The 17,041-nt window shown below is 42.2% G+C and overlaps 1 long non-coding RNA gene across 5 annotated transcripts; it reads right to left on the bottom strand.

Annotated features, from left to right (window-relative positions):
- Positions 1-1,790: 1,790 nt before the first annotated feature.
- On the bottom strand, positions 1,791-15,724 carry LOC110219330 (uncharacterized). Of its 5 annotated transcripts, none has more exons than XR_013487189.1 (7): positions 15,310-15,724; positions 14,555-14,633; positions 12,874-13,956; positions 11,113-11,250; positions 7,762-7,941; positions 3,873-4,258; positions 1,791-3,772 (listed from the first exon to the last, which is right to left on the bottom strand). It is a non-coding gene; the product is annotated as an uncharacterized LOC110219330 (long non-coding RNA). The 5 variants fall into 5 exon arrangements; XR_013487188.1 differs by having other exon boundaries at positions 3,873-4,255; positions 15,310-15,723; XR_013487190.1 differs by lacking the exon at positions 3,873-4,258 and having other exon boundaries at positions 15,310-15,362; positions 15,450-15,722.
- Between the last annotated feature and the right edge of the window lie 1,317 nt (positions 15,725-17,041).

Here is a 17,041-nt window from a genome sequence, read left to right as displayed (position 1 = left end):
AGGGAGATATAAGGGTCCTTTGAGGGGAAGGAGGGAAGAAAAGAGGTATAGAGAGATATGAATGAATATTGGGGAGGTGAGATATAAAGGTGTATGTATGTGTATGAGGGAGATAGAGACAGGAACAAAGGAAAAAAATAGGAATGAATGAATGATGGAGGTGAAGTGTAAAGCTTCTCCTTGTATTGGCTGCTGACTTTCCCTGGGCTTTGAGGTCCAGGGCTGGCTGGAGATTGGGTACAGGTAAAGTGACAAGACAAAGTGAGGGGAAGGAGGAGGAGGAGAAAGCTGTGGCATCTATGGGAGGTTGGTGCTGAAGTTTACTTCTGCATGTGAGGGGATAACCTTGGCATGAGATGAGGTATGCCTGACCTTACTCCCCCACACACAACCAGCTGTTCTGTACCCTAGAGCTGGGCCCTCACATCTGTGTGGTAGGCAGTGGCCCAGCTGGTTTCTATACAGCCCAACACCTGCTGAAGGTATGTGACTCTTCCTTGTCTCTCCTCTTTCCTTGGCCCAGCTCCTTCAAGAGGTTAAAGACAGAGAAGCTCTGTAGCATCCTATTCATGGAAGGCACTTCAACAGATTTCCCAGATTCTGGAGGGTAAAGAACACTTTTTCTCCCTCCAAGCTTCAGGCTTCTCATATGGAAAAGTAGGGTTTTGCAGCAGATGAGCTCTCAGGACTCTTCCAGGCCTAATAATCCTATTTCTGTGGATTCTTCTCACATACCCCCCTTCCATCTTCTCTGCTCATCTTGGAGCAGCGCAGATTCCCCCAGGGGTCTTTAGGAAGGTATCTAGCCTGGCTAATGCTGATGTGGTGGGGTATTCCCACCTGTCCCCTGGTGCTGGCCTGTGTGATGGAGAGGCTTCTTAATTTAGTCTATCATTTTTTCAACCATCCCAGTTCTTTCTGCAATCACTTCCTGTTCCAAGCCTTCTCTACTTCCTCTACCTCTTCATCTCAAAACTGCCCCTAACCACCTCTCGTCCCAGCCCTATTTCTCTGTCCTTTCACTATAGTCCCTAACCTTAGGATTATAGACTGTTAAAACTCCCAGAGAAGACTACAGAGACCATCTCATCTAACCCCTTCATTTTACAGATGAACCCAGAGAAGTGAAAGGAATAATTTAGAGTCACAAAGTCAGGTAGTGGTAGAGTTGAGACTAGAACCCAGGTCTCCTGATTTCTAGGCCAGTATTCTTTCTACTAAGACCTTGCTGCTTCATGACTCATCCTCTCCCCTTTCCTCAGATGTTTCTCTGGTTCATCTTTCTGGTGAAGGCTGAGCTCTTCATGCTGAAGTCACTGGCCTTGGTGGGCAAAGCCCCAAGGCTGCCTGTTTCCCTTGAGCCTCAGGGCCAGCTCCCTGCTGGGGGAGGAAGGGAGGAAGGAGGGGAAAAGATTCAGGAAGGAAGAGTCCAATATGGTATAATTAAAGTGTCCAGAAAGAAGCCCATACTGTGCTCTGAGCATCTATGGGTGAAATAGCCAATGTAGTCCCTACCCTTAAGGAGCTTAAAGTATATTGGGGGAAATAGGGGAAACATTACTTAGGAACACTTACCAAACAACACAGGAAAAAAAGGGCAAATTAATGGTGCAAATAGAATGTGTGAAGGCTGAGGAAACCCAGATGCTGAGAAACTTGGCTTCTGAATCAGGAAGACCTGCATTTGAGTTTTGCTTCTGATGCATACCGGTGATTAGTGCACTGCAGTTGCTGATCTACATTGGTAGAAGAAGTTCCTACACTGGGACAGTGAAATCACAAGCTACGGATGAAACAGAAAAGCATCTCTCCAAAGTACTTTATTTTGCGATCTTTAGCAAATACAATATGTCACCAAGTTGGTATTACAGGCTATGAGTACTGCGTGCCCAGGCACTGTAATGAAGAAAGAAGAGACAGATCAAGCTTTGTGGAGCTCAGAATGATAGGAAAGATGGGATATGTTATAAATGAAAGGCACGGATGAAAAATTAAAATTCTTTTTATAGGTTAGTTCTCCCTAGTAACTGAAAAAGATAATAATGGATCAAGGCAGAATGTATTAAATGTCAGATGAGTGGAATGGACAGTTAATGGAATTCAGAGAAAGGAGAGAGAGATTACTAGGGGCTGGGATGACCTGGGAGGACCGTGCAGAGAAGACGGAGCTTAACGTGGACCTTGAAATATAGACAGGACTTAGATAAGTGAAGTTTGGGAGGGCATTCTTGGCTGGGGGAACGTATAGGTGACCTAGGGTCATAGAAAATCAGAGCTGGAAGAGGCTTCAGAAATCATCCATTCCATCAGATGAGGAAACTGAGGCCCTGAGAGAGAGGTGACGTGTCTTGTCTGAAGGTCACTCAGCTGAGATCTGGATATGCTACTTCATGTTGTGTGTTTTGTGGGAAGCCCATTAGTAGGCCACTTTGTAGAAGGAGATTCACATACAGGTGAAAAGGTTGGAGAAGTGGGCAGGAGCCAGATGGGGGAGGGTAAGGAGTGCCAGAATCCGGGACTTTGAACTCAATTCTGTAGGCAGTGGTGGGGCAATCGAAGCTTCAGAGTGACATTATCAGATCTATACATTAGGAACACTAATCTGGCAACAGTGAATAGAGTAGTTGTGGGGGTAGGAATTGAAAGGAAGGAAGACTGTTGTAATCGCTTCATCATGTTGTAATCATCCCTCAGCAGTTAATGAGGGAAACATCTAAATCACAGGAGAAGCCCCTGTGATTCCCCAAACTCTGTTTTGAGGGGTAAGCTTCATAGGTTGACAGTAGAAATAAAGAACTGCTTGAGTGAGATGGGTTCTTTCTTTGGATCCTGCCCAGGGTTACCCTCTCAACAGCCCTTGACCCTGCATGGCCACTAGGTGGTGGTGTGTCTCCCCTAAGAGAGATCTACCTCCTCACTTAGCTTGGCGATCCCTGCCAGTCCCTGAGTCTGGGCCCAATGGGGAACCCAGGCCCCCCTCCCTGAAATTCTTTGCTGCTCTCAATTTTTTGCCCTTGTCTCCAAACAGATAGTTTTTTTTTTTTTGGTGGCATAGGCCCCTCTGGCATGGTAAGTGACGGGTAGGGACCTCTTCTCAGAACATTTTTAAATAATGGAAAGTCATGCTAGATTTCAGTTAGAAGCTCATGAAAATGAAGATGTAAATGTTTTCCCCTCCGAGTTTTCAGGGGCTCCAGGTGAGGGGCCCTTTCAGTAAAGGAGGCCAAGGAGCACCGGTCAGCCCCATCTCCCTCAGGCTTTCATTGGCTTCTCCCAGGCTGTTAACGCTGGGTTTCAGAGGAGGAGGAGAAGCAAGAGAAAAGGCAGAGCTGGGAGCTGTCCTTTCCCCCTCCCTGTTCCCAAGGGCTTGCTGTGCAACCTTTCTGTCCGTGGAGGGCACCCCTCCTCCTGGCTGGGGCTCCTTCAGCCCTTTGCCGTCATTGATCGTGCTTTCCACGTGGGTTTCCAAGCCCCCTTTGAAGCTGGGGGGTCACTCCGAGAGCCTGGGGAATGGTGTGTATTCTAGGAATGAAGAAGAGGTCCAAAGCGCAGAAGAGAAGCCAGGAGTCCTGGCCCGCCACGTCCTTTTCCCCCTGATTCCCCTTCCCGGTCGTTTCCCTGCCCAGAGAGAGGTTGGGGAGAGAGCAAGGAGGTGGACTGAAGAGATCGGAGCATCCGCGTTAAGGCTGCATGCAAAGTGGCTTGAGGAGCCCAAGCGATCCAACGCTGCCTTCCAGCTGACTCCGGGCTGACTCTGGGAGCAGAAGCGGGGCTGGGAATACAAAGGCAGAGAGAGTCAATATCCCTGTTGGACCTGCAACAGTGGCGGAATGGTGAGCTAAGCAAAGCTGGAAGCGGGCAGCCCAGCCTACCTTAGCCCCAGGTGCCAAGTACTGAGGGAAACAAGGGTCAGTAGTGTGGAGTCCTGGCGAGGGCCCAGCAGGTCTGGTGGTGGCTCAGGAGCATCTGAGCTTGGCTCCCACAGTGCCTCCCTGGAGCCTTAGGGAGCCCCTCTTTGACAGGGTGTCCGGAGGTAGCGTGTCTCTGTGAGGAGTCGGTGGCAAGGGGGCAAAGCGCCCCTTCTCTCTGGGGTGAGTGCACGTAGTAGGTGACTGTGGCCAGCAACCCTAGGGTGAGGGCCACAACTTCTCCACCAACTTAAGCTATTGGAGTTGGGATCCAGTCAGAGATGGGGCAAGGACAGGGGATGCCTAGACTGGAAGACACCCTGGTGGAGCGTGAGTGTGGTCCTGAACTGCTGGAAGAGGAAGGGCAGTGAGCTGGAGATGAATTCCCTTTCCCCTTCCCTCCTAGGTTTCCAGACTCTAGATTGTTGGCCCATGAAAGGTGGAACTGTAGTAAGGGGAAGGGGAAAATGAGGGCCCCCAGCACCTTCACCCTCATTCTCCTCTCCTTGCCTCTCTAATGCTCAGGAGAGCCTGATGGGGCCTTGAAATGTGTAGCCCCCATTCTCTCTTTTTGCCTGACTCAGTGGTTCAGTCCCTAGGAAGGCTGAGAGCACAATGCAAGGGGCCAAGTGGCACATCCAGGCTCAACATTCTCATACTACAGAAAGCATAATTACAGAAGCAAAATAATAAAAGCTGGGTTATGATTTCAAAGGAAGTTCATTAAAATAACCTGAATCAATGGATGCATCCTCCTTATTATCCATCTTGTCTAAAGTTTGATATAATTAATTTAAGGAAGGGTAGGGGCCAGATGAGTGACAAACTTTCCCCAATGTCTCATAGTCGGAGGGATCAATCTGAGTAAGTCTCAAGGCTGTAAGTAAGGAGACTTAAACTTTCACTAGGAAACAAGTGTACTGTGGCCATGAGTATAACAAAAAATCATAACCCCATGTTTTCTTCAACATCATGAAAGCTGAAGAAACTTAACTCAGTAGAGGCATAATCTCATACATCCCTTAAGGAGATAAATCTCATTAAACAGATTGTAAGGTAAACCAAGTCAGGTTACAGATTAAACTACATTTAGAGGGTTTACAGTGAACTCTCTAAAACTCCCACAAAATTGTTGGCTAGTGTAAACTCCCAGACTAACAAATATCCATATTGCCTACTAAACCCTAAGGCAAAAATGAAATCTTAGGTGCAGCTAGGTGGTGCAGTGGTTAGAGCACTGGCTTTGGAGTCAGGAGGACCTGAGTTCAAATCTGACCTCAGACACTTAACACTCACTGGCTGTGTGACTCTAGGCAAGTCACTTAACCCTCATTAAAAAAAAATCTTTAAATCTAAGATCTGTTGTTACTAAGTTAGCTCAGAGATGTAATTTCAATATATACTATTCCAGGTATACTTTCATAATTTTCATAAGTGATAGCAAAGCAGTCTATCAGATAAAACTCACTTTTTACTATAAGCAAACTTCTAAGTCTTTCCACTTTAGCTGGAAGTGGTCCTAGTTTCTCAAACTTCATTATTTCATTTAGAACTTTACAATATGTTGTCAGTAGGGGTGATAAGATCTTATGATCCTGCCTAAGTGGAAAGTGCCTCAGATTTTATCTTTTTAAAGCAAAATATACCCAATTAAATACTTAATATTTTCAAACATTGTGACCACATTCTTTAGCAGTTCAATTCATACTTTAACAGCATCCATATTAAAAGAGAAGTTACTTTTCCAATGATATATTTGCAACACTCTGAGGGTATCATTTTTCAAGTTAACATTACTTATACAGTTATTGTTATTGACAGTTTTTTTCAGTTGTGACCAAATCATCATGATCCCATTTAGAGTTTTCTTGGGAAAGCTACTGGAGTGGTTTGCTATTTTCTTCCCCAGCTCATTTTTACAGATGAAGAACAGAGTCAAGTAGGGGTAAGTAATTTGCCTGGGATCACACAGCGAGTAAGTGTCTGAGGCCAGATTTGAACACAGGAAGATAAATCTTCTTGACTTCAGACCCATCACTCTATCCACTTCAACACCTAGCTGCCCCAAAATCACCGCCTATTAATTTGGCATTCTATACCAATTGCATGAAAACCAATATAGAGCAATTATACTTAATAAAAATAATAATAGTTAGCATTTAAATAGTGTTTACTTATGTGCCAGGCATTGTGCCAAACACTTCACAAATTATCTCATTTGATCTGCACAACCACCTTGGGAGATAGCCACTGTCATTATCCCAGTTTACAGATGAGGAAACAGAAGCAAACAGTGAAGTGACTGGATCACACAGCTAATAAATTTCTGAGACCAGATTTGAACTCAGGTTTTCCTGATCCATGCAGTTTCCAAGCATATTGCCTTAATGCCAAATAAAAAATGTATTTTGCATTGTTATGATTTACCACAATTATCATAATAGGAGGACACATCTCACTTTAAATGAGACCAAATTACAATTTAGTTTCAGGACAAATTTTAACCAAATCAAATCTGGATTTACAATCACAAATTGTAGTGTTCAAAACCTCAGTTTTCCAAGGGCCATTAGCTGCTAGCACCACAAATTATAGAGCCTACTGCTTCTATTTAGCTCACTTTCAAAGATTCATGGTGGCTGCCTCATCTTCCCATTCCCCTCTTTTTGGAGCACATAAAGCCCTAAGGATTGGGACATGCCCTTCTTTGGTCCTTCAAGGACAGAATTTTAGTGCATAATACCAATTAATTGCCATATTTTTACTTCTTTACTTAGGTGACTTAGCTACTAGTTTACCTAAACAGTTACATGCTATTGAGTCGTTTCAAACTAGCTTCAGGTGAAAGTGAAATCACCTTCTACCAGAACAAAATGCATTTATCACCCTCCAGGAAGGGGATGAGAGCAATAGAGGCATGTGACATTTGTTTGTAATCTTCTTTCTAGCAGCAAACCTCCAAAAATTCACCAAAATATTTTAGCAGTTAAAAAACCTTTAAGTCATAATTTGGAAATTTACAGTAAAGATCCTACATTTCAGTTACAGTTTTTAGCCTCTAATTAGTTACAATGCCATACATTTCTACAAACCAGGGAAAAGATTTCCTTCCTTTTCTTCTCTGTCTTTATCTCTGTAATCTCCAACCTGGCCAAGGTTGTAAAGGCACAGAGAAAGAAAAGAATCTCAGTTTTCCTCCCACTGAAAATCTAAATAAAAAGTCAGTGTAAGTCCCTGATAACTACTGTTCCAGAGAGCTGTTTTAGGTATAAAACTTCATTAGTCTTCTCCACTCTTCTAAGCTCCCTTTCTGTGTTATATTAAAGGAGCCTTTATGGGTGAAGAGGTATTTCCCTTCAAAGTTCTCCAAGGTAAATAAGACCTTGTATGCACTAGAGAACTTAAGAAGTTGGAAGCCCTAATTAAAGTCCTCCTCATTGCTTGCCAAATACAAGTTTCCCTTTGCTATCCTGGGGTCATCCTAAGTGAATGACTGTAAAACAAATGCCCATGTTCAGCAGTATATCTGGGCAGTGACCAGGCAGTCACAGGTCAGGTATCTAGGGAGAGATGAGGAGAAAGACAGGAAGAGAAAGAAAAAAAGAAAGAAAAAAGGAAAAAGCTCTGCTAAAGGACCACTTGTCTAATTTTAACAAATTTTTTAATTTTTGCAGCTCCTTAAGAGGCCCTTGAATGATCAAGGGGATTACTTGCTGCTATATTAGGGTGGCCTGGGCAGATTCTAACCCACCCAAATCTTTCCCTGGGCAAAGACCAAGAGCAGCCCCTTAATTTAATGGACACCTAGAGTCAGTGCTTAGACTATGTCCAACCTGAACCCAAGGGGACTCACCAGGTTCTAGCTTTGTTCACTGTGATCCTCTTTTGGTCAGTCCCACTCATTCTCAATCCTAGAATTGTAGAGACTTGCTCAGTTTCCATGGTCTTGGAGAGCCTTCAGGTTTATTTGGGTGATTATGAGGGAAGCCCACTTCTGACACCATATTCTTGTTCAGGAGAACACCCCCAGAATCTGAAATAATTTTAGAAAGAAATTTATTAGATCATTTGATAGAGGAGAGAGCTGAAAAGAAGGGATGGCTCCCCTCCCCAGGTTCTGGAATATTATATAGGATTTTGACCAAGGTTTCCTCATGGGAGTCACACATGAATAATCTGACAAAGGTATTGCATAGGAGTCAAATGAAGGGAACCCAATACACAAGCTTGGGTGGACCAAAAACAAGTCCTGAGTGTAGAGACCCAAAATAAGGATGCTTTGGGTTGATCCAGACCCCGAGGGAACCTCAAATTTTTGTAGCCACCTCCAGCATTCCTAGAGAGTTGCTAAGGTCAGGTGACATTTTGGTGCAAGAAACCTCTAATCACATAAAGTTGGATTTAAACAGTATAATAATATTTATGAACACTAATAAGCATCCTTTTAACACAATGAAGAGGGAAGAGAGAGAGGAGATGAACAGGGTAGGCTGGTAAATAGAAGCCAGTAAAGGAGGGGGATATGTTAGGGGAAGGGCCAATGGTGGGGCAGTGCAGGGCAGTGAAGTAGTCAGGTAAGAAAGGGGGTCAATGAATGGGATATAATCAATGAAAGAGTACTTGGAGTGTGTGTGTGTGTATGTGTGTAACAATGAGGAAGGGATGGGAGGTGAACTGAAAACTATGAGGGAGAGGAGCCAGTGGAGGAGCCATTTGGGGTACAACGAGCACCCTAAATGAGGAGGATCAGTGTAGGTGAGGCCAGTGTTGTCAGGGGCAGGGGAAAATGGCGAATAGGGAACCTGTAAAGGAAAGACTAGTGGGGGACAGTGAAGGAGGAAACAGTGGAGGATAATAAAGAAGTGAGCTAATGAATAAAGCTAGTGAAGGGATGGGACTAATGAATGAAGCCATCAAGGGGTAGAAGGGAACCAGTGAAAGGGGAGCTGGGGGTTGGGGGCAATGAAGGAAGACAGTAAAGGGAAAAGCCAGGTATCACTGAAAAGACAAAGAAAGGTTGCAACAGGGAAAAAACACTAGAGAAGGTGGGTCTTGTGGTGGATGCAGGGTTCTGATGGGGAGAATATGAATGTGAGGATGAGGTGTTTGAACCACTTGACTGGAGATGAAATAATATTTGACTAGACCCCAAATAGTATGTCTGAGTCCCCTTCTATGTGAGGTTTACTGTGGCTGATGATCGATGGGGAGAGGGAAAATAGGGAGGTGGGCAGGACATAAGGTGAGGTCACTGGGTAGTGTGGGGAGAGTATGAGCAAAAGTATCTTTTGAAAACTTCAGGGTCTACCTGTGCATTGAGTTGAATTATTCTAATTCTTCTGGAGTGTTGGGATATGTGATCATTCTATCTCCTTCCTCACTTTGGAAGGAGAGGGATTTAGTATTAAATTTACTAGATCAACCAGAAGGGCTGACACTCAAAGGCTATGAACAGGCAGTTTTCAGATGCAGAAATTAAAGCTATCTATAGTCACATGAAAAAATTATCTAAATCACTGTTGATTAGAGAAGTGCAAATTAAAACAACGTATGTATCAAATTGGCTAACATGACAAAACAGGAAAATGGCACATGTTGGAAAAGATGTGAGAAAATTGGAACACTAATGCGTTGTTGGTGGAGTTGTGAATTGATCTAACCATTCTGGAGAACAATTTGGAACTATGCCCAAAGGGCTATAAAATTGAGCATACCCTTTGATCTAGTAATACCTCTACTAGGTTTGTATCCCAAAGAGATCATAAAAAAGGGAAAAGGACCCACATGTAAAAAAAATATTTATAGTATCTCTTTTTGTGGTGGCCAAGAATTGGAAATTGAAGGAATGTCCATCAAGTGGGGAATGGCTGAACAAGTTGTGGTATATGAATGTAATGGAATACTATTGTTCCATAAGAAATGGTGAGCAGGCCAACTTCAGAAAAACTTGCATGAACTGATGCTGAACGAAGTAAGAAGAACCAGTAGAACACTGTACACAGTAAAAGCAACATTGTGTGATGACCCGCTTTGTTAGACTTAGATCTTCTGAGCAATGCAATGATCTAAGACAGTTCCAGAAGACTTATGATGGAAAATGCCATTCACATGCAGAGAAAGAACTATGGAATCTGAATGCAGATCAAAGTATACTATTTTCTTTTGTTTTTTTTTTCTTTTTTTTTTTATTATTGGTGAGGCAGATGGGGTTAAGTGACTTGCCCAGAGTCACACAGCTAGTGAGTATTATATGTCTGAGGCCAATTTGAGCTTGGGTCCTCCTGACTCCAGGACCAGTGCTCCATCCACTGTGCCACCTAGCTGTCCCTTTTTGTTTTTTCTTTCTCATGGTTTTTCCCTTTTGTTCTGATTCTTTTTTCACAACATGACCAATGTGGAAACATGTTTAATAGGATCATACATGTATAGCCTATATCACATTGTATGCCATCTTGGGGAGGGGGGAATGGAGGGAGAGGGAGAAATTTAGAACTTGAAATCTTATAAAAGTGAATGTTGAAAACTAAAAATAAATTAATTAAAAGAAGGGCTGATATTTATATAGCACTTTTAAATTTGCAAGACATTTTGTATACATTATCTTGTATGCCACTAAACAACCCCTGGGAGGTAGGCACTGGACATATTAAAATTCCCATTTTACAGATGAGGAAACTGAGGCTCAGAGAAGCAAAGTGACTTGCTCATAGTCATGTAGCTAGTAACTGTCATAGACAGGATTTGAACTCAGGGCTCTCTTGACTCTAAACACTAGAGATTATCTACTAGAGCAGAGTACACACAAACCATCCATATAAATCTACCTGCAAAATGTGGGGAATGATCTCTGTAGTCTCTCCCAGCTCTAAATTGCATGATTTAATGAGTCTGTGATCCACCAAAAAACAGCCATTCTCTTACAAAGAGCTATATAATTCCTGGGGTTTTCTGGTGTTGGGACGAGAGCTAAGCATGTAGGGGAGGTGAGAGGGGAAGTGAAGCCAGCTACTTAGGAGATGGAATTTGGTCCCCATTCCCAGTGACTTACCATCCCTCCATCACCACCACCACTACCACCACTGAATCTGGAAGTCTCTTCTTCAGCATTGGTGAATCTGTTTGGCTGCTGTGGGCTCTAGTCTTCAACAGCTGGGTGCCTACCGAGAACCCTTCAGGGTACCACTAGCAAAATTATGGTACTTACCTGGGACTCCTTTTCTGTCATCTTCCTTGCCAACTGCGCAACCATGCCAGTCACTTTCATGATTCAGGAGCAGTACATTGACACTATTTGTGGTCTCAGTGACAAGAAGATGAAAGACGATCCAAGGCAGAGGGGAAGCTGAACAAAAGGTGTGGGTAGAAATGGGGGGAAAGGTGGGAAGAGAATGAAGGTGAATTAGGGTAGGAGACAAAGAAGGATAGGTTTGGAACAGGAGTTTGGGAATTAGATGAAGAAAGGGCTGGGCTATGGCTCAGATGCAAACCCAGGTCAGAAATGTACTGAGCTCCAATGAGGGGAACTTTGGCCTGGATCAGACCACTTTGCTAGAACTGAAAGCTTGCAGGTCCTCAGCCTGAGTTATCCCTGAGATCCTAGAATGACACAACTTCAGTATCCTGAAGAAAGCAGCAGGACAAGCCTAGACATTCCTTCCAGAAATGCAGAATCTGTCCCCAACACAACGTCTGAAGTCAGGAAATAGGCTGGAAGAATTAGTCAACAACAAAAGAATCCCACCCAAAAGAGCTATTGTGGTGACAGGGACTCTCAAGACAAATTCAGAAGAAGGGAATGACTTCAAAATATCTACAAGCAAAATTTCTTTTCTTTTTTTTGGTGAGACAATCAGGGTTAAGTGACTTGCCCAGGGTCACATAGCTAGTATGTGTCATGTGTCTGAGGCTGGATTTGAACTAGGATCCTCCTGACTCCAGGGCTAGTGCTCTATCCACTGCACCACCTAGCTGCCCCCCAAAATTTCTTTTAAAAATTTTTAAAAAAATTTTATTTTTCTAAAACTTAAATACACAATAAAAAAGAAAAACATATCATAAACTTAAATACAAAATAAGAAATAAAAAAATCATGTCCTGTGCACAGCCTTATGTAAGAGAGGATTCAAAATATATAGCAACAAATTTCCATTTCAAGAAAGCCTATGGAAAAAAAAATAGAAAGCCTATGTAATAAATACTCAGCATTGTGTTGAGAGCTATCCATCTTTTCTTTGCTTCCTTGTAAGTTTTCTTTTGTTCTCTACTGTGCACTTTTTACTTTGTTCTTTTTTCCTTCCTTCCTCCCCCCCACCCCCAGAAGGCTACAATTAAATGTGGATACACACACATATACTTTCCCTAACAAATTCTACTCCTGATCTTTGTTTTGTTTGTGCACATCTCTTGTTTCTTATCCCTCTTAACTCCTCTACTTTACTTCTACCCTTTACCTTGTCCTCCTATTACTTAACCTGCACCCCTGCAAGGATCCTTCCCTTATCCTCCTATTCCTATAAATCTAAACACTCTTCTATACCCCCCTTAATCTGTTCCCTTACCCTCCCCTCTAGAGATCTCTCCCTTATCCTCTTTCCCCTCCCTATCCCCTTAACATTTTATTTCTTTCTAAATTTAGAAGACTTTTATACATATACACATATATTTATAGTTCCCTCTTTAACCCATTCCTGATGAAAGTAGGTCTCCAGAACTAATAGCCCTTCTCCCCCATCTAATTTCTTTGTGTTGATTCTTCCTCTAGAACCTCATTTGTATAATTACTTGATTTACCTGGTCCCAAATGGTTTTACTTTTTAAAGTTATATCATACTCAAGTCTTACCCAATCTTTCTTATGAACTACCAATTACTAATAACAATCTTAGGCATAGATTTCACACTTTGCATACTTAAAAGGTAAACAGTCTGTCCTTATTGAGTCCCTTGTAATAGTCTTTGGTATGTACCTTATATTTCTTTTAGCTCTTGTGTGTCAAATCTTCTATTAAGTTCAGGTTTGTTTGGTTTTTTTTAACAAAGTCCTGAAAACCTGACAATTCATTAAATGTCCATTTTTTTTTCATTCAGAATTATGTTTAGCTTTTCTGGGTATGATATTTTCATCTGGAACCCCAGTTCTTTTGCTCTTCCATATATAGTGTTCCAAGATCTGTGGTCTTTTAGTGTCACTGCTGCTAGGTCTTGTGTGATTCTAATAGTGTCATCACCATATTTAAATTTTTTTTTTTCTTGTTGCTCATAATATTTTATCTTTGAGCTGGGGGTTTCAGAGTTTTATCATAATATTCCTCTGCTTTTTCCTTGTAGAATCTCTTTCAGGTGGCAATCAGTGGGTTTTTTCTATTTCTACTTTCCACTCTTGTTCTAATGCTTCAGGACAATTTTCTTTAGTAATTTCTTGTATTATTGTATCAAGATTCTTTTTTTTATAATAGCTTTCAGGTAATCTGATTATTCTCCTGTTTTCTCGTCTTAATCTGTTTTCCAGATCAGTTTTTTTTAAGGCAATCAGGGTTAAGTGACTTGCCCAGGGTCACACAGCTAGTAAGTGTCAAGTGTCTGGTCTGAGACTGGATTTGAACTCAGGTCCTCCTGACTCCAAGGCCGGAGCTCTATCCACTGTGCTACCTAGCTGCCCCTAATTGTTTTTTCTTATTAGGTGTTTTACATTCTTTTCTATTTTTTCATTCTTCATGTTTTGTTTTATTATTTCTTGATCTCTTATAACTTCGCTGGTATCCCCTTGCCCAATTCTGATTTTCAAGGAGTCATTTTCTTCCTTAAGATTCTGGATCTCCTTTTCTAATTTCTTCTCACACTTTTCTTGTTTTTTCTTGGATTGTTCTTTTTTTTTATTTTTAATGTCTTTTTAAAGTTCTTCTATGAATTCTTTTGGGGCAGGTGACCATTTGACATTGTCCTTTGGGGTAGAAGAGGATTTCTTTGCTTCAGGATCCTCCTCTGAAAATGAACCTCAGTCTTCTCTATTCTTATAGTAACTCTCTATAGTTGAATTCATTCTCCTGCGCCTGTGCATTAAAAAAAAAAATTGTAGTAGCTTAGTTTTTGTAATCAACTCTAGTCCTGAGGTATGGGGGATGGTGCCTCTGGCTTCAGCTCTTCAGTTCTCCCCTCTGGCCTGGAACTGAAACCAAAACCTTCAGCCTCCTATAAGTGCCCATAGCCAATAGAGTCTCTGCCCCTCTGCTTCTGCACTCACTGGTCATATGCTGGTTTCTTCTTGCTCCTGCAATGTCTCCATATTACAGCTGGATCTGGTGTTCCTTGTTAGCAGAGCTTCCCTCAATCTTCCCGGGCTCAGATACTCAACTCCCTGCACTTTGGGCTAGGGGGGTGGGGAGGAGGGAGAGGCTGAGGCAGCCTTCCAACATAGCTAACCCCAGGGCTAGCTGCTTGTTGTTTAAGTGGTCCCTAGCCTGGAGGTGTTTACTTGTCACTTGGACCAAACATCCTGGGATTTTACTTCAGATCTTCTCCAATTGTCCCAGAAGGACCACTATTCTGCCCCTACTCTTATTTATTTTTATTGCTCTATGTCTGTCCTGAGATGCTATTTTATCTCTTTCGTGGGGGGAAATCTTGAGGGCTTGGAATTTTCTCACCTACTTGGCTATCTTTCCAGAATCTTCCCTTCAAGTAAAATTCAAAGAAAAACATAGCTTGGGTACAAATTCAACTAGAATTCCTGGAAGAGATGAAAAAAAGAGTTTTTAAAAGTGTTTTTAAAGCTTTTATGAATGAAAAATTTATGGGGAAAAATTGAAAAAGAATTGAGAGCTATGGAAGAAAGAATTAGAAAGGCAATAACTTGGCACAAAGGTTAAAAATATTGGCTATGCAATAAACTCCCTGAAAATTAGTCTGGGCCAAATAGAAGCTAATGAATCTATGAGACAATCAAAAATATTAAACCAAATTCAAAAAACTGAAGAAAAAAAAAGTAAGGTATTTCATAGCAAAAACAGACCAGGAAAAATAGATAATTTAAAAATCATTAGATTGCCTGAAAACTATAACAACAACAAAAAAAAGAGTCTAGACATCATATTTCAAGAAATCATGAAAGAAAACTGCCTGGATCTCTTAGAACCATAGGGCAAAGTGAAAGTAGAAAGAATTCCCTGGTCATCTCCTAAAGAAAATACCATAATGAAAACTGCCAGGTTCATTATAGTTAAAATCCAGAGCTTTCAGGTCAAAGGAAAATTACTATAATCAATGAGAAAGAAAGAATTCAAGTACCAAAAAGACACATTCAGGATCACACATAAGATAATAGCTATCCCTATAAAGGAGTAGACAGCTTGGAATATGGTATTACAGAATGCAAAGAATATAGGATTACAGTCAGGATAACTTACCCATCAAAACTGAGTATAATGCCATGGGGTGGGGGTCGGGGAGAGACATTAACCTTTAACGAAATAGAGAACTGCTAAGTATTTGTGAGGGGTGGCTCACAGTGAAGTTTCCCATTAGTATCTTCCTGCTACATTCTTACCTCCCTGCTACACTCCTATCTCTCTCCTGCACTCTGTCTGAGTGTGAGAGATGGCCTGCAGTGCAGTTCCCACAGGCCTCAGTTTCATTCCTCCAGAAAGCCTTGAGTTAAGTTTCCATTTTCCCCGATAAACTTCTTTTTCTCCAGCACCACGTGAGCATGGGTGGGGGAGCTCAGTGCCTGGTCGCTCCTACTTCCTAGTACACATATGCATCTAGTCCAAAGATGGGCATGTTTACTTCTATTGGGTATTAGCTGCTGTGTTTAGAATGCACACCCTGAGTACCCAGTCAAAGGAGAAAGGGGTAAGAGAGTGGGAGGGGGCATCGCATTAGGGGATAAAAAGCCAATGGTGGGGCTCCCAACTCGTACTCTCTCCGCCGGCAATGGTGACTAAGGGTGGTACCCTTTCTCATGAGAAAGCAATAAACTCCTTTCTGCTTTCAAGGTATCTAAGTCTTTTTATTTTGAGTGGGTGGTCTCTGCCCTACACAGTTGGGGGATTGTCCAGATTCCCCTTATTTGAGAAAGGGCCTCCCAGCCAGTCCTAGGACAGGCGCCCGTAGGCCACTTGCCAGCAGTCCGAGGAATGGTTTGGGAGTTTCCTTTCACTTTTAAGAAATGACCCGAAGAAAGACAGAAACCTCGGAAAGGGCACAACAACCACCACCCGCTGAAGAATTTGAAGCGGTCACATAAGTTTGTGTGCACAGAGCCAGGTAAGCAAGACCCATGAGTCCTTTGTGCACCTAAGTGGTTTGAGTTCATAAGGTAACCAACTCTAAGGTTCATGGTGGCAAGGTTCCTTTCCAGATGTTCCGGACAATAGCTAATTGGGATTTACCAAAGTATAAAGAGAAAGACACGAGAAAAGAAAAATGATCAAATATCGCTGCTTGGTTTGGGCTGGCGATGCCTACTTTGTGCAGAGGACTTCTAACAATTCTCTCTGAGCTTTTGGATTCTTCCTGTCATTTTCGGTCTGTATCTGTTTCTGTGTTTGTGTCTGTGTGGTGTGAGTGAGTGTCCTGTGTAATTTGATGCCCTTTGTAGCCAGGTAGCAAGAGTAGCATCCCAAGGCTTCAGCTGGACTCTGGAATGCTGCTTTCTTTCTCTCCCCCTCTCCCTCCCTTATTACAGCAGTCTGAGGAGTGGGTGGATGGGAGAGAGAAAGAGAGAATAATACTTTATTATTTAGGTTATATGACTGGTAAAAGGAAGGTTGAAAAGGATCCTCAAAGTGTCAGGTCAGAATTAGAAAGAAATAAGATATGTGCAGTTTTAAAGGGACTTTAATCAAAGTCCCTCAGAGGGATAAGTAGGTAGAAGGAAAGGCAAGAAAGTTTAAGCATGTAGGAGAGAGGAGTATTTGTAGAAAGTTTAAGGAAGGTATAATTTATTTGCACAGTGTGAATAGAGGTTTTGAAAGTAAAAAGGTTAGGAAACCCTTGAAGAGTTGTTGGAAAATATTCTCTTCCTCTCTCCTGTATTCCCACTTTGGCCAAGTTGTTGAATGTAGAAGAGAGAAAGATAAGAAGGAAAGGAGGGTGAATCTTTCCCCCTCAGATCAAAGGGAGGCAGGCTAAATAAGC

The sequence above is a fragment of the Phascolarctos cinereus genome, unplaced genomic scaffold (assembly GCF_003287225.1).
Source record: "Phascolarctos cinereus isolate Bilbo 61053 unplaced genomic scaffold, phaCin_HiC Scaffold_5;HRSCAF=322, whole genome shotgun sequence".
NCBI lineage: Eukaryota > Metazoa > Chordata > Mammalia > Diprotodontia > Phascolarctidae > Phascolarctos > Phascolarctos cinereus.
Note: the sequence above shows the minus strand (reverse complement) of the source record. Positions and strands in the feature narration are given on the sequence as shown.